Raw genomic sequence first — 24,685 nt, forward strand, 5'->3', positions numbered from 1 at the left:
CTCATGAAATGACAGTAACATAAAAAAAATCTGTACACATCCCAGAATTCATTGTATTTCATTTACACACACACACGCTTGCGCACGCGCACACACACACACACACACACACAATCAGGCTACCTCCCACTTGCTGAGGGAGAAGGACCACTTTTTCTGAGTTTTCATTCACTGAGCGTGAGAGCAAAGTCTCTTATGCAGACTTTCATCAGGCTTCGTGCATGGTATTTTTAATTGGATTTCTGCTTTGTGGCCATAGAAATATTCTCCTAATAGAAGAGAGGAAGTGGAGACATAGACATTCTGCTGAGATATTGGTATCATATTTGAGTTGGAAAGGACTTAAGACAGCATAGAGTCGTAACTTTTTATGGGTGAGAATCCATGATGTTGTAACTTGGACAAGAACCTGGGTCTTCTGCCATTGTGTCCATGCAGGTGAAGAGGCACCTGGGTGGGGGATGGCAGGGATCCTACTTGATTGAGTTCCAGGGTCTTGCTAGTTTTCATTGCTCAGCTGCCTTTAGTTTATGTCCATGTGCCCTCTCATGGGAAGGTCACTCTGTCCTGATAGACTGAGTTTCTTATCAGCAAAAAGCTCTGGACCCACTCATATTTTCCAGAGTTTTTGTGCTGACCTGCTGACGCTTTATATAAATGAGACCTAAGAAACTACTGGATATAAAATCCTTATTGTTATCATTTGCCCTCGAGTTCCATAGGAATGGGGTGCTGTCTCAGGCTGTCTAAGGCTAGATCTGAACAAAGATATGGTGATAGGCTGTGCTGCTGGACCCTCCACAGTCGAAGGGGACTTCCACCTTAATTTTTAGAATCAGGCAGATGAGTTCAAATCTTGCCTTTACCAGTTATTAGCTTTGTGACCTTGGGGAAGAAACTGTACTTTTTTGTGTCCAATTTTCTTTGTCTGTAAATAAGTTCAGTATTTATTTTAAGGTTTTTGTTTTAGAATTCAATGAGCTAATTCCCTCATTTATACCTAAAATACTGATCGCGTGTTTCAATGCTGGTGCCTTGGTAGTTGATTACTAAGGGACTCGGCAGTGAGAATGGGGGTGGGGGACCCCTGGATAATAGAGCTTATATTCCAGGATATGCTTGTAAAAGACTGGATGTGCAGTGGATTTTTAGTAAATATCCTCTCCTTTCTTAATCTGCACTGGTTGTGTATATATATTTATACTAATATATGAACAATTTTTATTGCAATTTAAATAACTCTGTACTACTTAAAATATGTAGCTATAACAAAAATACGTGAAATAAAATGATTTGACTTTTATTTTCTTTTGAATAAGCCAAACAAAGTAAAATAGAAAAGAAAAAAGTTTTGAAGGAGTAGAAATAATTTTATTTCTGTGGAATCAATTCCGTATAATAGGGTTTTTTTGTGTTGTTAAACATCATATAAAATTGATTCTTTGTGACATACCGGAAATGAGGAAACAGGGGAGACATACTACCTCCAATGCAGTCATTTTGTTACTAAGTCCAAACTCTTTCTGCTTGCTGCATGACAGGCCAATAAATCGGGAGATGAGGTGTTGGAGCAAGGAATAGTGACTTTATTTGAAAGGCTGGCAGACCCAGAAGATGGCATACTGATGTCCTGGAGAACCGTCTTCCCCAAGTTAGAATTCAGTCTCCTTTTATACTAAAAAGGGGTGTGGGTGTGTTTGGTTGTTGCAAACTTCTTGCTGTACAAATTGTTTGTCCTTGGAATCCTTTGTTCTTGCAGCTGTCCATGTGGGTCAAATCATGGTGCCCCTGTAAAACCTCCAAAAAAAACAAAGGTTATTCTCTATTTTGCAACTTGCCATCTCTACATAAGTGCAGAAGAGCTAACATCCTTAAAGATCAGAGCCCAGAGAATAGGCTCTCCTGGATATTTCAGGCTAAAGGCAACTTTGTTTTACAAAAGGTGCAGAGCTAACAAGTCTGAGTCTAGAAAACAGGGCACAGGGTTAAAGCCAAAGGAACACATCTAAGATGGAGTCAAATTTGTTCTTTTCTATTACAATTTCTTTTTCCACCTCATAAATAATTTTAGTAAGAAACATGAGCAATTTTGTATTTTTGCTTCTTTATAACGGATAAGTGGGCCAACTACATTTTTGTGAGCAGGGATGCTGTGCGTGCCTTGGGGTCACAGCAAACTCTTGTTAGGGATGGTCGGCCCTGCAACATGTCTGATGCCCCATGAGTATTGGTGAGGTTCCCCCTAACCAGGGGCTCTCTTCAGGAACCAGCATATGGGCTTGACCTCTGGAGACCTCTTTTTAAGCTGCAGGAAATTTTTTCAGATACTGTGATTGAAAACTCACTCCAGCTGGGGATAATTAGGGACTAAAGGAAGAGGAAAAGGGCTTGGAGTAGAGTAGAAGAGAAGGACAGAAGATCAGGGAGCCTGGGGGCTTGGCAGCGGGGCCTCGGGGGAGAGAGGAGCAGAGGTGGAGAGGGGCCCGGCCCCGGAACCAGCTCCTGCACATGTCCCCGCACCCAAGCCACACAGCTTTTAATTGGCCCAAGACTCTCTCCTGTCTGGATGTCACCCTGGGCAGAACCTTGAGAATCAAAGGTAAGGGGTGGGCAGCACTCACCTAGGGAATCACTGAGGACTTTGGTCAAGTCCACAGTGCCTGTTCTGGTCATGTGTCTTCACTTGTCCTTTATCTCAGGATCTGAGAAGCAGGAGCAAGGAACTCAGGGAGAGATCCAGGAAGACATCTGACTGTGTTAAGAGACGATAGTCACAGTGACACGGGGAGCGAAGACACTTGCAGCAAAGTAAAATAACTTCACAACTATTGCATCAGAGCTGCAGGTGTGAGAGAGCCTAAGCCTGTCTCAGAGTGCAGGGGACAAGCTGAAAGGAATGGTAAAATTAACACTGACAATTGAAATTTTGTTAAATAGCCTGCTACTGTTAATTGTATCCCTTTAATGTATGCAGGTGTATTTCTGTGAGCATTTATAGGTTCACACAACCACACCAGCCCCTCTTGCCCCCATCGGGGATGGGCTTTCTCAAGCACAGTGCCCCTCCTGCTAGGGTGGGCCATGCTGCAGGTCCTCGCCTGGGGCCGGGCTGCTTGCAGGGCACTGAGTCCCCGAGGGACGGCCTGCGAGACACGACAGGAACATCTCTGCTCTTGACTGGGGGCCTCCTTTTCCCCCTGCAGTGTAAGAATGCCGGTGACTCAGTTAAAAGCATGCTTCCAAGCTGTCCGTGTTCTTGCCATCCAGAAGCAGAGCCTGGAAGCTTCCGAATTTCTCCAGAATGCGGTTTATATTCACCTTCAACAGGTGAGTGTATGTCCTTTTACAAGTGGAGGAATTACTGCAGTTTTCCGGGAACTTACTCACCATTAGTCCATCTGATATTTCTGTGCTAGTATTCAGTATGGCATGCTAAAAGTTCTGGAGTCAGATCTTGAAACCCTGATGAAGAGGATTATTTATTTTATTTCTTTATATGCTAGTATTTTACGTTCAAAATTCAGAATTTTCGGTTCTTTGAGGAATGTTTTTGGGAGTTGGAGAAACAACTTTGCTCTTACCATCTTTGTGACCTGTTGCTATATGCCTCTCACCTGTCTTCTGTCACTTGTGAGGTGGTTCCATTTGTGACCCTGTCCGGGTTGTTCATGTTATAAAACATAAAGTCTGTTAAAGTACAGTCCCTTTTACTCCGAAGACATTTCACAGATACTACTTAAATCTGGGTGTGGTTTTAAGAAGACAGAATCATTAGAACATGTACTTGCAGGTTGTTAGTGCAAAATCCCCAAATCAATAGTCTAGCTCAACATCTAAAATCTTTCTAATCTACCTTGGGTTTGTATGGATAATTGAAGCAGTTTTCTAAGAACTCAAGACCGGGTTTAGAATACAGGCTGGTGTAGCTCAGCAGGTCCTCCCAAGCTGCTGCTCTGCCAGGGGGCGGGGCCGAGGGGAGAGGGCGTGTCCTGCCCTCCCTGAGCTGACATTTTCATGGCAAAGACATTCACCAGGTGAAGAACTTGGAGTTTCTTCTAAGAAAAGTGGGTTTGAAAAGAGTCCTAAAAGCACGGAAGTGACACAATCCCATTTGTCTCAAGTAGGGGAGAGTGGCTGTGGGGCCACTTGGGAGACTCGTGAGTCCAGGTGGGCAGTGTTGTTGGCTTCCACTTGAGCGGTGGGATGGTCAGTGTGTAAAAGCGAACAGATTGAAGGTATGTTTAGATGGTAAAAAGGAAAGGATGAATGCTGTCTGTGAAGGTAGGATGGAGTAAGGCCCAGGTTTCTGGGTGGATTAATGAGGTAAATGATGGTCCTGCTGTGCTCTGAGGAGGGAAAGCTGCAGAGGGAGTTGTGGGGGAAAACTGATGAGTTCAGCTGTGGGTAAATGAAAGGCTGTTAGATGTGTGGTCTGGGAGCTCTGGTGAGACCCAGTAGTGAGTAGGGGGAGGGGAGAGAGACTTTCAAATCATTTTGTCTTGTGAACATACAAATAAGGATGAGTAATGACACACTTAACATCTCTATATTCTGGATTTAAAACCCAGTAACATTTTGCTATATTGAGTGCAGAGGTTCTTAAATTTTTTTAATAGAAATAAAATAAATAGAAAGAAAATAGTGGAGTTAATGAACATCTTAGAGTTGAGGTGTGTCCTTGTAGGTATTCTGATACCTCATCTGTTTATAACCATAATCTACAAAAAGTTAGCTTGCTTAGCATAAGAGTTAAACAGAGGGAAGTGGCACACACTGTTGGGGGTTGAAGCTGATCTTCTTGGGCAAATTATGTAGCCTCTCTGTGCCTTAGTTCCATCTTCTGTGACTGCGCCCGGGCCCCTCATCACAGCTGATTTCCTAGACTAGATGTTGGGAGGGAGGCTGCTGTAGGGAGTAAGAAGAGGCAACTGCTAGGGATACTGAAGCGAGAGACAAAAACAGATTAAAGCCGATGAACTGAGTACAAATACCCTCAAAACAGAAAGAATCCTGCAGTGTTTTAAGCCACTTAGTGTAAGGGAAACAAAATCACGTGGACCCAAAGCTCTTGAGCATGTGAGTATTGTGGGTGGGAAGGTGTCATCAGAAAAGGGTTGAGGAAAGGCCTTTTGGTTTCCCTTGACGTTTCCAGTAAGGATGGGGAGCAGAAGTGAAAACCCCCAGCTTCACAGTGGAAGCTGCTGTTTTGTGTGAAACTAACCAAAGGTTGGAAAACAGTCATCAGCGGTGCTGGCAAATGAAGAGACTTCTGTATGGGGTGGGGCACTTGCTGTGACTTCCAGGTGACCTGCTGGCTGGGGGCTGTGAGGTGGGCAGTAGGTTTGCAGGGTGACCTGTGTATAATCCCTGGCTCTGAGGCTGCTGGACTGACTAGCAGACCTGGGCACCCGCAGTCCTAATGGGGCAGCTAGGGATGTGGCCTGGGACACCTGCCGTGTCGAGGGCCAGGAGAGGGCTCCCCTGAGGGAGTGTCCCTGTGGAGAGTGGAATCGTCCTCCTGCAGGGTAGGAAGTGCCTCTGAGCAGGGGGCCGGATGCACAGGCAAGACCAGCCTGAGCACGGAGGTTTTGGGAAGCCGGAAGTCATAGAGTGGCCAGAGCAGCCTTGTTCCTGAGAGACTGAATGGAAAAGATGCTGAAAAGGCAGGCTAGGGTCAGACCCTGTGGTGGGTTATGAGAGACAGTAAAGGACTGGTCAGGCAGGCACGAGAGAACCCTGTGGGCATCCCAGCTGGGGCGTCACGCCGGCGGGAGGAGCAGAGTTATAGACTTTGCCACTTATTAGCTGTGTGACTTTGAGCAAGATCACCCCACCTCTCTATATATATATCTTCATCTGTAAAGTGACAGTGACAAGGCTTAGTTTAGCTCTGATCCTCTTTGTCCAGTCCTGTCAGTGCTGCCCTGCAAGGTTCTGCAGCGGCTGCTCTTATCCTGACATGGGAGGGCATAGAGGGACATTGTAGCGCCCGAGGGCAGGAAGGGGTTGCTTTAAAAGCAGACATGTAGCCGCCTGCAGCTGCAGACCTGCAGGCAGTTTGTTTGACCGTCCTGGAGAGGACTTTGGAGGCCTTAGCATCGTCTTAAGACTTGTTTTCCCTTGGGGACCGGATTTGCCTTTGCAGAATAATATTGAAGATTTGGGCTTCTGGCAAAGCTGTTTTCAGAGATGGGTATATACGTAACATATCATATAAAATAAAATGCTTTTATTTAATGTTTGGTACTTTGCAGCTGTTGGGAACAGCTCTGTTGGCCTGGTCTCCACGGAGGACACTAGGGGTCAGCAGAGCGTGCGGGAGGGCAGGCAGCCCGCTGTGCTGCTGCGAGGGGTTCTCCCCAGCATGGTGCTCTGTTGAGTTGACTCTTCTCGGAGTTTGGTTGCCAAGTGAGCAGACAGCAAAATAATGAGTTCTGGTGGGATTGTATAATGACAGGAAGAATGAGGAACCCGTAGTTTTCGGGCCTAGAACATGCTTCTGGTCCCTGATCCAGTGTGTTCCATTAAAGAATTGATGAGTTGTGTCTATTCAGGGACTTGATTGATATAAACGTTGAGCCTAAAAGTTAAGAGTTATGTTTTATTTGGCGGGAGGTCTCGAGCTGGGATGACAGCCTCTCAGATCACTCTGAGGGACTGCTCCAAAGAGGTAGGGGAGGAGTTAGGATATACAGGAGCTTTACAACAAAGACCAGGTAGTTGGAACAATAAAAGATTGCTTGTTATCTAAAGAAAGCCAGGTATCTCAAGTTCAAGAATTTAGTGCTTTTCTATTTATGGGAGGAAGCAAACATTTGGACTCACTGAATACATTCTTTAGACAAGCACCTAGCTATCTAGGGCAAGTATCCTGTTCTTTCTTATTCTGATTCTGCTCAGAGGGCATCATTGTGAGTGGCTGCAGAGGCTGGGCTGCAGGCCTGTCCTCGCTGGGGGTTGGCGGCAGCCGCTGATGACTTGGTTTCAGCATGCTTTGTTTACTGACATGGTTGCAGTATTTTCATTCACATTGTAGTATTTTCGTTCACAGACTGATTATGGATATCTGGAAAATTGGAAAGCAACCGAGATGGAATTACCACAGGTACCTTCTACTTTAATAAGCCGTGTGCAAACATAAACATGGAGGAAGCATACAAAAGGATTTGGTGGTGTAGGGAAGGGTTTCTGCACATTACAGGTGAAGGCAAGGCAGAATTCCTCTTCTTTGTGGGCAGGGACGTAAGTCCACCTTTCTTTTCTGTAGTGGTTTCTGAGAACAGTTTATGGTAATTAACAAACATTGACAAATGGTGGCACACATTGCATTTAAGAGCTGGCCGGCTGCAAACTTGTGTATTGGACAGGTGGATTTCATAGGCAAGTGGTCAGGTGGATGGGAGAAAGATGGAGCCCAGGCCTGGGCCCAGATTCAGGTTTAAATCGCCATTTCCTCACCATAGGGTCTTGGATTAGAATGTAACCTCTCTTAAACTGTTGGTGAATCTGTGAAATGGGCATGATAATATTCGTTTCTTCCTGGGATTGTTGTAAGTTGTAAAGAGTATTATAGCACACATGAAGCTCTTAACACACTGGCACTTAGCAGTGTTCACTGTGTGCAGCCGCCCCGCTTAGCGTGTGTCAGAGCCGTAAAGGCAGCATGAGTCTGTTGAGGACGCACTGGTAGCCCCTTGAATAGGTTGTGAATTTGGTGATTTCCTTTAATCCTTGTAACTATGTGTGTCGTGGGCAGTTATTTTCATGGACAGATGAGGAATCTCAGGGTAAAGAAGACTGTAATTTGCCCAAAGCCAGACCAAAATTTTGGGTGCAGGGGCCTCGGTTCAGCATGGGCCCTTGGGACTTCTGCCCTCTCCGTTCAGCACCAGAGCCAGACGTGGAGTTGGCTGTCACCCAGCCCTGAATACACAGCATGAAGCAAGAGACACCTGGCCCTGTGCTGCTTGAGCAAAACTCCGGAGGAGAGGCAGTTACAAAAGGGATAAACATAAAAACAGACGACTGCAAACTGTGATCAGCTCTCAGAAGGAAAGGAACACACCTCGCCATGCAGAGCTGGGAGATTTCCCATCGGGGCTGCTCTGGGGGCGTCCATCTCAGCTAAACAAGCTCTGCTGCTGCACCAAGGCAGGAAGGCAGGGCGTGTGTGACCAGGTAGACTGGGCCTCATTGATCATACTCATTCCCCATTAAGCGGCAGCTGTCACGGGCACTTACCTAGTAAACAGATGTCTGCCATAATCATCACGCACTTTGCTTGGTAGTTTTATTGGCCCCATTTTGAGATGAGGTCATTGAAGATGGGGAGTTTGCTGCATGCCCGTGATTACCTTGGAAATACCCCGACTGGTCTTTCAACCCAGACTGGGGTGGCTGTCATGTCCCAGCCCTGGGAATGTCATCATGTAGCTTCTCCCAAGTGGCCCAAATGACTGACATTGATTTTCTTAATTCGTAGGAAATGGTATGTGACGATAAGAGAAAAAGGTAGTAAGAAATTGTTTAGAAAAATAGAACAAAATCCAATTCTTCCCTCGCTGGAGGAGCGTACCCTGTGTCACACACCCCACTCACTGCCTGGCACCTCCTCCCTGCCAACTCCGTGTTCAGAAGCCACTCTGAGCCTTTGAAGAACATTTTGCCTCATGACACTGTTGACTATGACCTGCGACCTCTCTGTCCCTGGTTAACTCTCTCTTCAAAGCCATTTAAATTTTATGCAGGCTCCTCCACTCAGATGTAAGAATAACCTCTTTAAACTTTTTGATGCAGCTCCTTAATGATGATCTTGCGAAGGAAACCTAGCCAAAACCTGGGATGTATGCACATAGTGACTGTAACCACAGCACTTTGTGAAGTTCAGAATCAGAGGGGTAGGAGACTCAGGAAAGGCTTTTTTAAGGTAGCAAGGGGAAAGTGAATGGACGCAGGCTGTGTGAGACTGAAACATCTCGGTCCCAGCCAGCAAGGCACCTGCATTCAGGATGGTGTGTGGGGAGTACAGAGTTCTCACAAAGAAAGAAGTGGTGGGATGGGATGGAGGACAGTTAGGTTCTTACTTGGGAAGGAAAACGTGGGCTGAACATTTCCTGGTTGAACAAGAGGACTGTGACATGATGTGCTTGTATTTTGGAGAGAAGGGTTTTGTGGGGACAGGCCTAGGGAGAACGCTCTCTGGCTGGGGAGTCAGCACAACAGGGAACCACAGAGAACCAGGCCGACCCCAGGGCCCCTACTGGGGGAAGGGCTGCCCTCCAATTCGAGTCCTGGTGGCTGCTTCTGTCCCTTAGCTGGGGCCTCAGAGCTCCCTTCACAACCCAGTCCTGTTGATACAAGAAAAAAAAACGTGGGGCATGAGAAGGGCTGTGTCCCAGGCTTTGGTTGAGCCACTGTGATGTGCCCTGCCAGATGTGGGTCCTTGGCTTCGTGCTGGAAAGTATTCAAGAGCAAGCCACTGTTGAGTCAAGGTAGATTTATTCAGAGAGATACATTGAAAGGCAAGAGAAAGGCCACGAGGTGTGGGGGTTGGGTGCTCAGATTATAAGTAGGTACACACTCCACAGACAAGAGTGTGGGCCTTCTCCGAAGAGGGAGAGAGAGGGGTGACCGCGAGTTGGCGCTGTGTTGCTGGTTTTCATGGGCTTGGTGGTTTCATATGCTAATAAGTAGAACGACCAGCCTAAGGGCAAGGGGATGGAATTCCCAGGGATTTGGTCATTTCCCACCCTTTGACCTTTTGTGGCTAGCCTTGGGACTGCCATGCGTGTTATTCACCATGTTACTATTACAATGGGTGTATAATGAAGCTCAAGATCTGCTAGAAGTTAAATCTCTTCATCCTGAGCCTCAAGGCCTATTGGGGGTTGAATCCTTCACCATTTTGATGTTAATTGCTGTGGCCTTCCTTGAATGGCTGTGCTCTGCCCCCTTCCATCCTGTCTCACTGTGATGACACAGAGAGAGCGAAGGCCCGTCCCTGCCTGTGCTCCTGCTTTTAACAGGGGAGGGGTGGGGTGGGCTGAGGATGACTCTGAGTGGTGAGAAGGATGTTTCAGATTTTCGCACGTGGGATGTGGGGACCTGCCAGCAGCCACCGCAGATTTATCTCACGGGCATTATCGCTTGTGTCACTCATGTTTTTCTATTTCTTTTTGTTTTTTTTTCAGTATTTAATCTAAATTTAATATCAGGGTTTTTTTAGGAAAGAAATTTCTTTTTTCTTTCCTTTGGGGCTCTTTTTGGGGCGAAGGTAATTAGGTGTATTATCTGTTAGTGGAGGCCCTGGGGCATGAACTCAGGACCCCGTGCACGCTAAGCACACGCTCTACCACTGAGCTCTACCACCCACCACATCATCTTTTTCTTTTTGCTTTAGCTGCCAAGAATCTTACAGCTGAATTTCTAGTCGGCCTTTAACACTTACCCTGACTTCATGGCATCCATTTTTATGACTTTACCTCCCCCTGATTTCATTTAATTATTGAATCTCCATTTTCTCTTCACTCTCACTTTTGTCTTTTTGTTGTTGTGGTTGTTAAGCTGTGTTTAAAAAATTATTTAATTTCTCTTTTAGCCGGTGGCTGAAAGTAAATGAATATGTAAACAAACTTCTCACACTTAAATGCTTTTATACATTCTAAGCTGTTAAGTAGTTACTTAAAAACAGAATTGAATACTAAAGTGATAACATTTTTAAATTATTTTTTATTTTTTATAAAGGTATAGCTGATTTACAATATGATATAAGTTTCAGATGTACAATAGTTGCTCCACTTATAGTTATTGTAAAATATTGGCTGTATTCCCTGTGTTGTAAGATACATCCCTGTAGCGTGTTTACGTTACATGTAGCAGTTTGTATAAGAAAGTTGGTTAACGCAGAGTCCGGGATTTGACTGTGCCTGACGCAGGTTCACGGTCAACCTGCCTGTCAGAGCCCAGAACCTCACTCCTGTCTGCAGGGGAGTGAGTGGAAGCAGCTCTCATCAGCACTGGCACCACTCTCTGGGTGGCAGTGACAGCAGTGACTGTGGACATGCAAAGTGTTGTTCCAGGATATTTACATTCACTTCTTTATTTAATATTTAAAGCCCTCCTGTGAGGAATCGTTTTATGTTTTTAATGAATAATACACTTTATTTTTATTTTGATAGACTTCAAACTTCTGGAAAATTTACAGGAATAGTACAATGAACACTTAGATACACTTCACCTAAAAGGGCAGTATTTGTTCTTTTATGTCTGGCTTATTTTAGCATACTGTTTCAAGATTCATCCATGTTGTAGCCTGAAACTTTAATTTACTCTTTTGGTTTAATAATATCTTTTTTCTTTTTTTTTTGTTTTTGATCTATATTAAAATAGTTTCATTGAAGTCTAGTCAGTTTATAATGTTGCATCAGTTTCTTGTTTACAGCACAACCCTTCTGTTATATAGGAACATACATGTATTCATTTTCATAAACTTTTTCAACATAAGTTACTATAAGATATTAAATATATTTCCCTGTACTATACAGTATAAACTTGCTGTTTATTCTATACATTCTCAGTGTCTGCAAATCTTGAACTCCCAATTTATCCCTTCCCAAACCCTCTCCCCTCTGGTAACCATAGTCTGCTTTGTATGTCTATGTGCCTGTTTCTGTTCTGTAGATAAGTTTTTCTTTTTTGTTTTGTTTTGTTTGTTTTGTTTTAGATTCCACATATGAGCGATCTCATATGGTATTTTTCTTTCTCTTTCTGGCTTACATCTCTTAGAATGACATTCTCCAGATAGATTCATGTTGCTGCAAATGGCATTATTTTATTAATTTTTATGGCTGAGTAGTAGTCTATGGTATAAATATACTACAACTGCTTTATCCAGTCATCTGTCAGTGGACATTTAGGTTGTTTCCATGTCTTGCTATTGTAAATAGTGCTGCTGTGAACATTGGGGTGCAGGTGTCGTTTTGAATTTGGGTTCCTTCTGGATATATGCCCAGGAGTGCGATTGCTGGGTCATATGGGAAGTCAGTTTTTTGTCTTTTGGGGAATCTCCATACTGTTTTCCACAATGGCTCCACCAAACTGCATTCCCAGCACAGTGTAGGAGGGTTCCATTTTCTCCACAGCCTCTCCAGCATTTATTGTTTGTGAACTTCTGAATGATGGCTATTCTGACTGGTGTGAGGTGATACTTGATTGTAGTTTTGATTTGCATTTCTCTGATAATGATATTGAGCATTTTTTCATGTGCCTATTGGCCATTTGTAGGTTTTCATTGGAGAAATGTTTGTTTAGGTCTTCTGTCCATTTTTGGATTGAATTGTTTGTTTTTCTTTCTTATCAAGTGTAAAAGCTGTTTATATATTCTGGGAATGAAGCCCTTGTCAGTCTCATTTATTGCAAATATTTTCTCCCTTTGCATAAATTGTCTTTTTGTTTTGCTTATTGTTTCCTTTGCTGTGCAAAAGCTTGTAAGTTTAATTAGATCCCACTTGTATAATTTTGCTTGTATTTCTATTGCTTGAGTAGGAGAACATTGCTGAGATGTATGTCAGATGTTTTGCCCTTGTTTTCTTCTAAGAGGTTTATAGTGTCTTGTCTACATGTTTAAGACTTTAAGCCATTTTTACTTTATTTTTGTGTATGCTGTGAGGGAGTAGTCTAACTTCATTGATTTACATGCAGCTGTCCAGTTTTCCCTACAGCATTTGCTGAAGAGGCTGTCTTTACTCCATTGTATGTTCTCACCTCCTTTCTCAAAGCTTTAATGACCAAAAGTTTGTGGGACTATTCTTGATAATTTTGTTTATCCATTCATTGATGGATGGATATTGTTTGTAACTTTTGGCTTCTCTGAATGACACGGCTATGAAAATTGATGTGCAAATTTCTGTGTGAATATGTTTTCATTCTGTTGGCTGTACAGTTGGCCCGCCATATCTGCAGTTTCCACTTCATGGATCCAGATGGCTGATTGTAAAGGGACTCGAACATCCTTGGATTATGGAATGCAGGGTGGGGGTTTCTTGTAACCAACCCCCTGAGGATACTGAGGGATGACACTATATGTACGAGAATTGCTGAGCTATATGATAACTCTAACCTTTTGAGGAAACACGAGACTTTTCCAAAGAAGCTACACCATTGCCTCTTTCCAACGGCTGCGTATTGAGGGTTCCCATTTCTCTGCCTCTTGACCGACAGTTGTTATTGTCCATGTTTTGATTATAAGCATCCTAGTGGGTGTAAAATGAGATCTCATTTTGATTTTGATTTGGCTAGTGATGCTGAGCATCTTTTCATATGCTTATTGGCCAATTGTGTATCTATTTAAATCCTTTGTAAATTTAAAAATTGGGTCGATTTTCTTTGTATTGGTCAGTTGTAAGCATTTGTTTTATATCCTGGATACTAGTCTGTTATTAGATATATGCTTTGCAAAATTTTTCTCCTCTTCTTCAGATTGTCGTTTCACTTTACTTTTTTTAAACATTAAAACAATTTCTTTATAGGGGAGGTAATTAGATTTATTCATTTATTTTATTTTATTTTTTTTTTTTTTACCAAGCACACACTCTATCACTTGAGCTATCCCCTTCCCCTTTCATTTCACTTTCTTGATGATATCCTTTGTATCAAATGGTTTTAATTTTGATGAAGTCCAGTTTATCTGTTTTTTTTTTTTTTATCACCTGTGCTCTTGGTATTGTATCTAGGAAACCATAGCCTATCCTAGGACCACAAAGATTTATACAATGTCTTCTTTTAGAAAGTTTATAGGTTTAGTTTATACGTTTCTGTCTGTGATCCATTTTGAATTAATTTTAATTTGTTATATACAATAGGGGGGTCCAGATTCCAGATTCATTCTTTTGCCTGCAGATACCGAGGTGTCTCTACACCATTTGTTGAATAGGCTATTCTTTCAGTGGAGTGTTGATGGCACACTTGTGGAAAACTGACTGTAAATGTAAGTCACCCCCCCCCTGGTTTTTTTATTGTGTCTCATAGATTTATGTATCCAAACTTATGCCAGTACCATAATGACATGAGTACTATAGATTTGTAGTAAACTTTGAAGTGAGTCCTCCAACTTTGCTCTTCTTTTTCACTATTGTTTTGGTTGACCTGGGTCCCTTGCATTTCCATATGAATTTTGGGATCAGTTTTTCAATTTTTCCAAAGAAGTCAGCTGGAATTTTGATAGGGATTCCATTGAATTTTTAGATCACTTTGGGGAGTTTGACATTTTTAACAATATTTTCTACCATTCCATGAACATGGGATGTCTTCCATATATGTAGATCTTTTAAAGATTTTTTGGTGATACTTCAAAATTTTCAGTGTAAAAATCTTGTAAATTTTTGTTAAATGTATCTCTCATTTTATTTTTAATGCTGTTGTAAATGAAAAGGCTGAGCTTCCTAAGGGTGGGACTATATATCAATTTGATAATTTCTAGGATTCCTAAACAGCAAATATACTAGGTTTATATTTGCTACATAAATCTATCCACAACTCCCCTCCCCCGTGTTATAAGAAACCAAGGCCCAGGTTAAGCTACCTGAACGCCTATGTGGAAGTGAGAAATGAAACCCTTGGGTGGGGCACAGTGCAGATGATATTGAAAGTTTATTCAGGATGGCTTCATGTCAATTTCTTTAAACAATCCTTTCAGTGTATATAGTCAGGTACATTAAGAACATGCCCTTTTGATGTGCAGAGGAGCTAAGACTATCATTTTCAAATAATTTCTAGTGAGAGTGTTATACTTGAAACCTAATTTGCATCAATCTTTGAAGATTTATGTTTCAGGAGCTTTGACTAAAGAACAACTGTCTTTATTCAATAACTACAACTAAAGGCTCAAGCAACATGTGAGAGTTTGAGCAAACTGCCCCCGCCCCGTAGTGCTGGTTGGCTGCAGCTGTAACTGGAGTCAGTGCTTACCTCTCCCTGTACGCTTGTGCTGATCTGCTCAAAGGGGTTCGTCCAACAGTTTGTCTGTAATCTGTTGGACAAAGCCATAAAACATTGATTTAAGGTTGCTGGAATGGAATCTATTCTTATTAATATTAACTAAGCACATATTGAGTGCTTACTGTATGTTGGGAATTGTCCCTCAGCCTCACATGAATATTATTTCTCTTAAAACCTCACATATTTCCTTGTTATTCCCACTTTACAGATAAGGAGACTGAGGATTAAGTCTTCTCCCTTTTGGGGGCAGCTCATTATCAATGACTGGAAGTTGTAAGGAAAAAGATACTGATTCATCCTGAGAAAACATTTTTATAAGAGTCAGCAATGAAGAGGGTGACCAATGAAGAGGGTGATCATTGCTCAAGTGAGACGAGCCCCGGGTTGTACGGAGTCAGCATCCTTGTCCTGGACAAGGCACGTTTAGAGCTGAGTGGTGAGTGAGGAGACGCCGCCGCACAAGGAACGCTGATGCCCGGCCGTTGGGCTGTGCTCAGGCCCGGTGGGGCTTTCTCCTAAGGGCAGAGGACCGTCATTGACAGATTTTAAGTAGGGGAGTAGGGTGCTCTCGTAGATCACTTTTGTGCTTGTAGAATGCTTGCAAACATTTAGTAGGCTCAGCAGGAGGTGATGTGATGAGTCAGAGTAGGGTGGCTGCGAGGTGTAGCAGTGTTCAATTTTCAAGTTGTTTTCAGTCCCAGTTTTGTGGCTCAGTAGCTGTGTCACTTTGGATGACGCAATCAAGGAAGTGAAACAATTTATCAAATCAATTGAAGCAGTGATGTACCCACATCCCAGGTCTGTTGTGGAGATCCAGTGAGATAACGTGTGCACAGTGTGCATCGTGGTCCCCAGCAGAGAGTCAGTGCTGAGTGAGTGCCAGTGAATACCTAGTAGGACAGGAGTGGGTGGTGGGACTCAGTGACTGAGTAAATCTGGGCCCTGAAGGAGTGGTCCATGCACATCTGTGAGTGATTGGCCTGAGCTGGGAGAGGCAGGGAGACCTTGCCCCCAGACCAGGGGCCCTGGGCAGGACGGCTATGGGAAGGAGCACCGTGAAGTCAGCTCTGTGCAGGTGGAGATGGAAGTGCCCTTGAGATATCTAAGTTCAGTGTCACGAGCGCACAGAGGATGTCTGGGCCCAGGCTGTGTATTTTCCTATAATCTCAATCCCTGAGGACGCCGAGGTATTGATCCCTGAACATGAAGGCATACTTTACAGGACAAGTGAATAGTAGTATCATCTCTGTCATCAAAGCTCACGTCTCTTTATTCACCACTCACTTTGCTAATTGGGTACTTACAGAGCTCACTTCACCGCCCTCCCCTGGGCTCAGGCTGCACAGTAAAGATCTGGTGAGCGTCCCTCTTTTCCAGAAGAAGACACATTTAGCTGGTAGCCTTCTATACCTCGCCAGATTTAGAATTTTAGTTTGTTGTTTTAATTCTATTTTCTGTTGGCCATCTCCTGACAGGAGAGAAGATTTACCTCATGGACATGTTTCAATTAGCTGTTACTGAGAATTGCTGATATGATCCATAGTGTATGTATTTTATTAACTATTTTAAGTACTTATCATTTTTCTGTCTTTGCCCTTTAATTTTGTTTGCCCCTTCAAGATTCTATCCTATTTGGGGCCTTATTTTTTTTTTAATTAAAAATGTCTGTTAGCAGTTTAGAAAAGAAAAGAAAAGAAAAAATGCACACAATACCTAAATTTAGAAAATATTTAGTGTTGTGTGTCTCGGCAATGGAGGGTTCTAGAAACTCGTGAAAACCTTCATTACACAAGTTCCTAAAAATGCTGATTAAGAAAGAAAACCTTCCTTCCTCATCTTTCAAGCTGCACAGCTAATTGTCAAGAAAGTGAGGGGAATTCCTCAGAGCCAAGGCAAACCAGAAAGCAGGGATTCTGGGAGATACGTGAGCCTTTGAAGCCCTGGGGTGCCGGTTGGCCCCTGAACTGAGTTTCAGTTTCCCTGACAGGAGGGCAGGGGGTGAGCCCCCGGCCTCTCCCACTGGGAGTTGGATGGCTGATCCTATGTAAGGCCAAGCACATCCTGAGAAGCCTGCTTTACTAAAGGGTGAATTAGAAAGAAAGAAAAAAAGAAAACTTTCCTCAAGGTAAGAAAGTAAGGAAAGTGAATTTTGTTGGAAGAGGGGAAAAATATCAAATCCAAAATAAGGATATAGTTTAAACCTGTTCTGGCATGAGAGTGACCACATACTCCTGGCAGAAATTCACAGCTCCTCCCGGAATGAGAAGTTGTGATTTGAATGAATCAGTGGGCAGCCATTCCGAAAAAGGCCTTCAGAGTCTTCTGGATGAAGATACTGGACCCAAACACCTCTCTTCCAAGGTCTCATTTAAATAACCAGGAAGGTTTTAAAGGAGAGAAGCCATAATCATAGTTCTATTTATTGACATTACTATATGCTAGGAATTCAGATGTGACTGTGGAGTTGTCTCCTCTTTTATGGACCTTACTTTCTCATTGGGGAGACAAACTGACATAGTTGGGGAGCTGGGTGGAGGGAGGTGTAAGTCTGTTGCAATTAGCCAGGAGAGGAGATTAAGAGAGCAGTGAAGGGTGGGTGACATTTTTAGCTGAGGACAGTCCTGTTCAGTTGGCTTTTAATTGCAGGCTCGATGAGTTGTCACTGGAGGGAATTGATCTTACAGTGGATGGACTTAGCTCAGGCCTCTTCAGAATGGACAAGGGAACCTGGAGAAAGACAGTCAAATCTGTGCAGACATTAAAGTCCACTTGAACGTGCTGCATCCCTGAGCCAAAGATAGGACAAGTAGGCATCACTTCTTGAGGACAGAGAAGTGGTTTTTAAGGTTCTCCAAGAATGAATCCCAGGGAACCGAGATGGCCAGTTGTCAAACTATGACTTTGCTCTTTGGACGGTGTACCCGCCAAGGGTGTTGGACGTTTATAAGTTTTCATTTCTCTTTAATACATGTCAGGTGATGAGGACGTGGGCACAAGCATTTGACACCTTGTCGAGGTGACTTTCGGTACCTGACTAGAAACACGGTCACAGCTGCGGCTGCATCATACTTCTTGCCACCCATCCCGTTCCCCGGCTCCGTGATCACGGCTGAGTGGTTCCTTGTTGACCTGTCCGTCTCCTCTGTGACATTGTAACCCAAGAAAAGACTGGAGCATAATTGCTTGGCTTTGTTCTTTCCATTCTTCTCTTCGAATTATGATAACTGATATTGGACCCAGTTATGTTAGCAGACGTTTTACAAGTAGGGTTCTCAGTACAAACCTTGTAATCCCAGCTTTGTGATCTAAAGAAAGTTACATTCTTTCCAAATTGTTTTGATGCACTTATGTGGGAAATTGTTGTAAGTTTGAATATGTATTTCCTCTCTGAAATATGGCTAGAGATGAATGTGGGTAGACATGGAGTGTGTTTTCTGTATTTGAACTGTATGGTCCCCTGAATTCTCCCCAGCTTTTTAAAGTCATCACTGGAGTGCTACCTCCAGAGTGTCCCAAAGCATCCACCACTGCCTGTTCTTCAGACACTGTGAGTTTCCAAGTTGGAGAAGGCTGCTGTCTGGTGAGGCATTCTCTGGCACAACTCTGGCTGGCTGATGTGGGCTTAGCACCCAAGACTTGGCAGACAGTAACTAACCACGATCATGTCCATTTCTGGAACACTCATGGAGGATTTTAGACCTATGCTAGTGGCATTCGTTATTTCATTTAGTTTTCCCAACAAACATAATTAGATTTTATCACCTGTATTAATAAAGAAGCTGTCAAAGTGAGCGACGTGCAGACTTTGGACTGGAACACGGGTCTTTCTGATTCCTGTCTCTGTTCCCTCCTCGGCCTATCCTTCCAGATGGCCAGGAGACTCTTCCTCTGTCTTGAGTTTCCTGCTGATGTTACCACTCTCTTTGTTTCTAGGAGAGGAAAACAAGTCTAAACTTACTTTCCAGTTGGAAATGGAATGGAGAGTTAACGTTGGAAGCCGGGAGAGTGTGTCCTGTGATGAAGTGGTCTCCGAGCCACTTCCACTGGGATGTCACGTCACTGTCTGGGCCCCTTGCTCAGCCTGTGCACAGGTGACAGTGCAGATGTGCCGAGCAGTCCTCCCGGACAGGACAGTGGGTTGGAAATGAGTTTGTGATTTGGTTTCGTTTCATAAGTTCCTGAGGGTCTTGGCCTGGCACTTCGAGTGGGACCATTCCCTGTCCCACAGGCTTGTGCTCTGGGCCCGTGCAGACCTGACGTGGCCTCAGCCTGAGGCTCAGGGCCCGTGGTGAAGCGGAGCATTTTAGTCCAGGGTCTGCTGGAGGCTCTGACACTTCTGGGCCGTGTTACTTTGTCCAGAATGATAATTCCTCCCCGAGTTTCAGATTTCCTTGCCTGTGAGCCGGGGTAGTAATAGTTTCTGAGATGATTGTAATGATTCAGTAAGGGAGGCTGAGTGTGCTGGCAGGAAGCTGGTGCTTAAGGAGCAGAAGTCGCAGTCACTCTGTCAGCCTCTCACTGTGTGCTCTGTGCTTTGAGAAGTTGTGTGTTTGGTGAAAGTCCCGCCCAAACCCTAGGGTCTAGATGAACTGTTGTTCCTTTACTTTCCCTCCCTTTTGCTCCTTCTCTTCTCTGCATCTCATGTGTAGGTAGCAGATTCCTACGTTTCAGGGAATACGGGCCTTTCTAGTAAAAGGACAGGCTGAACGCAGAGAGGTGGGGCCCGGAGGGGTTCTGGAGTGTCTGCACAGCGCTGCTTCCCTGCGTTTCTGCATCCGGTCCCGTCAGTGCACGAAGTCAGCCTTCCTCTTCCTGTGTCATCGGGTCTCTCTTTTATGGGAAAACTTTTTTACGTGTCTTTTTCCACTTACATGTTTCTCTCAGATGCTTGTTGCTTTTCTCCCTGTGCTTCAGCGTTCCGAGGAGAGAATTCAGCAGTGCAGCATCCTCTCCGAGCTCTATGAGTTGATCGGCTTCCACTGCAAGTCCGCCTTCATCAAGCGGGTGGCCCCCATGCAGCGCACGACCCCCGGCATCTCGAAGCCTGGCGGGAAGACCTGCTACCGACTCCTTCTGCAGACGCTTCCTGGCTACAGTCTGTCGCTGGACCTGCAGGACTTCAGCAAAGGTGTTGGAACTAAACCATTGCTTCAGTCCCATTAACCACGCCTGGTTTGGGCCCTGCTGTCCTGTCTCATCAGGGTGAATTCTGATTCGTGTAGAATAGGGCTCAGCAGAATTTTTTCTGTCAAGGGCTTGGGAGTAAATATTTCAGGGTCTGCAAACCTCCTGATCTCTGGTGCAGCTGCTCAGCTCTGCTGTTCAGACGCCAGAGCAGCCGCACAATCCACACACCCACAGAGCTTTATTCACAGCGGTGACTGGGCTGGATTGGGTGTGTGAACTGCAGTTTGTCCCCACAGCCTCCTCACTATTGACGCCTGCACCAGAGCGTGCATTTGCGACAATGGGTGAACCTACACTGACACGTCATCATCAACCACATCCCATGCTTGACACTAGGATTTACACTTGGTGGTGTGCACTCTGTGGGTTTGGACAGATGTAAAATGACATGTATCCACCGTCACAGCATCATACAGAGTAGTCTGTCTCCGTGACCCAAAAGACGCACCGTGCTGCACCTCATTCACTGCTCCTTCCCCTCTAGCCTCTGACAGCCACTGATCTTTTAGTCTCTGTGGTTTTGCCTTTCCCAGAACACCATACAGTTGGAATCAGACAGTTGCAGAACCTTCCCAGATTGGCTTCTTTCACTTAATAATATGCATTTAAGGTTTCTCCATGTCTTTCCATGCCTTGATAACTCATTTCATTTTAACACCAAATAATAGTCCATTTTCTGGCTGGACCACAGTTTATTTATCCTTTCACCTACTGAAGAACAGCTTAGTTGCTTCTGAGTTCTGGTGATTACGAATAAAGCTGCTATTAATATCTGTATGCAGATTTGTGTGTGGACATAAGTTTCCATTTTGTCGAGTAAACACCAAGGAGCACAGTTGCCGGATCATATGGTAGGAGTACGTTTAGTTTTGTAAAAAAATTGCCAGACCGTCTTCCAAAGTATCTGGGCCATTTTACATTCCCGCCAGCAATGCATGAGAATTCCTGTCGCTCCACATCCTCACCAGCATTCAGTATTGTCAGTGTTCTGCCTTTTGGCAGTTCTGACAGGTGTGCAGTGGTACCTCGCTGTTTCAGTCTGCAGCCCCTTGATGACAGATGCTGTGGAGCATGTTTCCATAGACTTCTTTGGCATCTAGATTCCTTCTAGGATGAGGTGTGTGTTCAGGCATTTTGCTCATTTTTTAATCAGGTTATTCATTCTTCTTGTTGAGTTTAAAGAGATTTTGGTATATTCTGGATATCAGCCCTTTATCAGTGTGACCCTGCCCTTCACCTGCAACACCGGAGTTGTCCTTTGGGTCTCAGTGGAGTGTCAGCTCTTCAAAGAGGTTCCCTGTCTTCCCTCAGCCTAAATACAGTCCTTGTATTTTTCACTTTCATTGACTCATTTTGTTCTTTTTAAATAGCATTTCCCATAATTTGTAAGTACATAAAAAAAAAAAACGGTAATGATTGAACACCGCCTCCCCCACCAGGCTGTGTGCCCTGTGAGAGCAGAGACCCTGTCCGCATTCACCATGTCCCATGACAGCACATGGCAGATGTCCATGTAAATGTGTGTAATGGGGGGCCAAACCTGATGAGCAGCTATGACGACATGTGTCGGCTACCATTTATTGAGTAGAGTTTGTTTCTTGATCTTAATTATTAAATCACATGAATGAAACATGTTTCTTTTGAAAAATAAAACAACAAAGCACACCTCCATGTGATTGGTAATTTCTACTTAGCCTTCTGACCCAGGAGGGGTTGTTCACCATCATTTTGTGGAGGAGGTTGGGGAGGTAAAGTAGGAGAGTGAGATCAAATAAAGTAAAAATGATAACTATCAGCTGGCTCTATTTTCACTAAGACATAAAAGTTACTTTAAACCCTATCTCAGCTGTTGTTCTGTTGTTTTAAACACTTCTCATAGAATTAAATGGAAGCCCACTAAACCCTGAAAGGGAAATTATGTGCTCAGGATCTGAAAAGTGTTTATGTCTATTTCTTGAGAAGCACATTTTCCCTGCTGGTTACAGAAAGTCGAGGCGGGAACACAGCCGTGCGCTGTGTGTTTCTGCCGGTTTCACGGGCTGCTCACTGTCATTTTCATTTTCTTGTGTTGCAGTGTATGAAGATTTTCCATCAGACCGTTTCCTCAGCCTTTTCCTGAATGAGGGATTGAATTTTCCACAGGAAATCTTATGAAAGAGAGTGACAAGGCACATGGGTTTCCCAAAAAGCAAGAGTTGATGTAATAAACTCTCACATTGGTGAACTTTTTGATTACAAGCGGCTTGAAAATTTTATCACTAGGTCATATGACACAAATCTGTCTTAAGAATAAAAAGATTCAGATTTTATAGAAGAAGCAGTTTGAATCAAGTAGAAATTATAATTTGTACACTATTTGGTGTTAGAACTTATACTCAGTCTTAACATAATTGCCTGTGGTAGGAACTGGATCATTATTTATTTATTTAAAAAAAATCCACTAGGTGCTATTTGCCCCATTCTTGATGCAGCAGTGCTGAGGTTAGTTAAGTTGGGCCGTTTAGAATGCTTAGCTAGGTTTTCGGGACATTGATTTCAGCCTCTTTATCTTTTTTAGAATCTCTTATTTTGTGTCGGCCTTTGGTCTTTTGACAACGTGGAAACACTGCAGGGATCTGTCTTTCCCTTTTTTCCTGTCTTTGTGGGAAAAAATCTCTATAAGACAGACTACTAGGACATTAAGTATTTTATGTGGGGTAAGTTTGGTCAGCTCTAAGGATTTCAATTAATACGTATTAATACTTGCTATTCAGCTAATGATAGTAAAATTATAAAATAACTTTCATATACATCAATAAGTATATTACAATAAGCCCATCACCTAGATGAAGGAATTCACAAACTTTTCCATATTTCCTTTATTCAGACCTCTGTTCCTTGCCTTGTCCTTTGTTGAAGTATTTGACAGCAAATCCCAGAAGACAAGTCATTTTACCCTATGTACTCAAGTAGGCATTTCTGAAAAATGAGGGTCTTTCCTTTGTTCAGGTTTTTCCATTTGACCCATGTGCTCGTTAAGTCCCAGTTGTATCAGGCATCTCTCTAGGCTTTAGGGATCCTTGGGGCAATGAGACAGTCCTGGCTCCCAAGGAAGTTAAGGGCTGATGGAAGAAACCAACACAGGAGCTTAAGTGCCTCACCTAAGTTCCCTGTGGGATGATACCAATTGGACATAATTTGTGCACAATACAGTGGGATTCACAGAAGGGACTGGTCAGACTTGTAGGGCAGGCAGGGAGAGAGGCGGTCAGCAGGGCTACAATAGGAGGAATCGTTTGATCAGAATCTGAAATCCTTTCCGCCAACCTTCCTACCAAGCCCCTAGGGCCCATCACACACAACCCTGTGCTGTAACTGTTTTTGATTCCTGTTACCACATCTCCTTCAGGAAGGATTTTAGGTGGAAAATATTTAAAATCAGTAATTGCTGCCAGAAGGGACATAGAACAAGAAACATGGAAACAACACAATGTCCATCAGCACATGACTGGATAAAGACGAGGTCATACATATCTACAATGGAATACTACTCAGCCATAAAAGATGCCATTTGCAGCAACATGGATGGACCTGAAGACTGTCATTTTAAGTGAAGTAGGGTGGAAAGAGAAAGAAAAATGCCATATGACTTCATTTATGAGGAATCTAAATTTAATAACAATAATAATAAGACCACCAATGAACTAATTATTATTTTGATTTCTTGAATATGTGTAAGCACATCTGACTGTCCTTTGTGATTGGGTTACCATATTCTGTTTATTATTCTTTTGTAGTTGGCTTTATTCCTCTGGTAACTATGTAAGTTTAAAAATCTAAAGCTCTAATCTGTTCTTAGAAACAATAATTAGTACATATATGTAAACTAAAAATGCAGTGTACTCTATACATGTATTTACACGCAATATGTGTATGTGGAGTTGAACTGTAATAATTCTACCTAATAATACTGAAAGAGGAAAAAAATAAAATAATTTACTAAAAAATAATCACTCCTCTTTAAATATTAAAACGTTCAGTTCTGAGATTCTGTGAAACACAACATGGAAGTAGGTTTTTAAGTTTTTCTCCTTGCGCCTCAGTGAGCAGCCTGGGCTGCAGAGCTTGGCCGCAACAGGCACCCAGGACTTGCCGGCTTGCTCCTCACTTCTTGAGAGGAAGGTTAGCAGCTGCAGGAATATTTATGCTCTTAGAAGTTGCTGAAAACCCCACAGAGCTTCTGTTTACATAGAGTGTATCTGTCAATATACCCCATTTTAGAAATTAGAACAGAAAATTTTAAGCCCAAAAACTGACAAGCACACGCTGTCCCAGCATGTGGTCAAAGCAGTGCTGCCACGCTGGCTTGTGTTGGTTCTAGAAAAAATGCACCGTACACTCAAGAATCAGGGTGAACCCACAGATCTCATCTCAGCAATGCTCTGAAGAGGTGGGACTCAAAGCCCCCAAAACAGTGCTGAAGTCCCCAGATGTCCCAGAACACACAGAACCATGGGACCAAGAA

General features: G+C 43.5%; 1 protein-coding gene across 14 annotated transcripts in view; it reads left to right on the plus strand.

Annotated features, from left to right (window-relative positions):
* LOC141576231 (uncharacterized) overlaps positions 1-24,170 on the plus strand; it is a 166,607-nt gene extending 142,437 nt beyond the window's left edge. For all 14 annotated transcript variants that reach the window (XR_012504558.1, XR_012504559.1, XR_012504557.1 and 11 more), the window contains 2 exons: positions 19,909-20,122; positions 22,256-24,170. The gene's annotated coding sequence lies outside the window, so the exon portion shown is untranslated. The remainder of the gene's footprint in view (positions 1-19,908; positions 20,123-22,255) is intronic.
* Positions 24,171-24,685: the final 515 nt, after the last annotated feature.

The sequence above is a fragment of the Camelus bactrianus genome, chromosome X (genome assembly GCF_048773025.1).
Source record: "Camelus bactrianus isolate YW-2024 breed Bactrian camel chromosome X, ASM4877302v1, whole genome shotgun sequence".
Lineage (NCBI taxonomy): Eukaryota > Metazoa > Chordata > Mammalia > Artiodactyla > Camelidae > Camelus > Camelus bactrianus.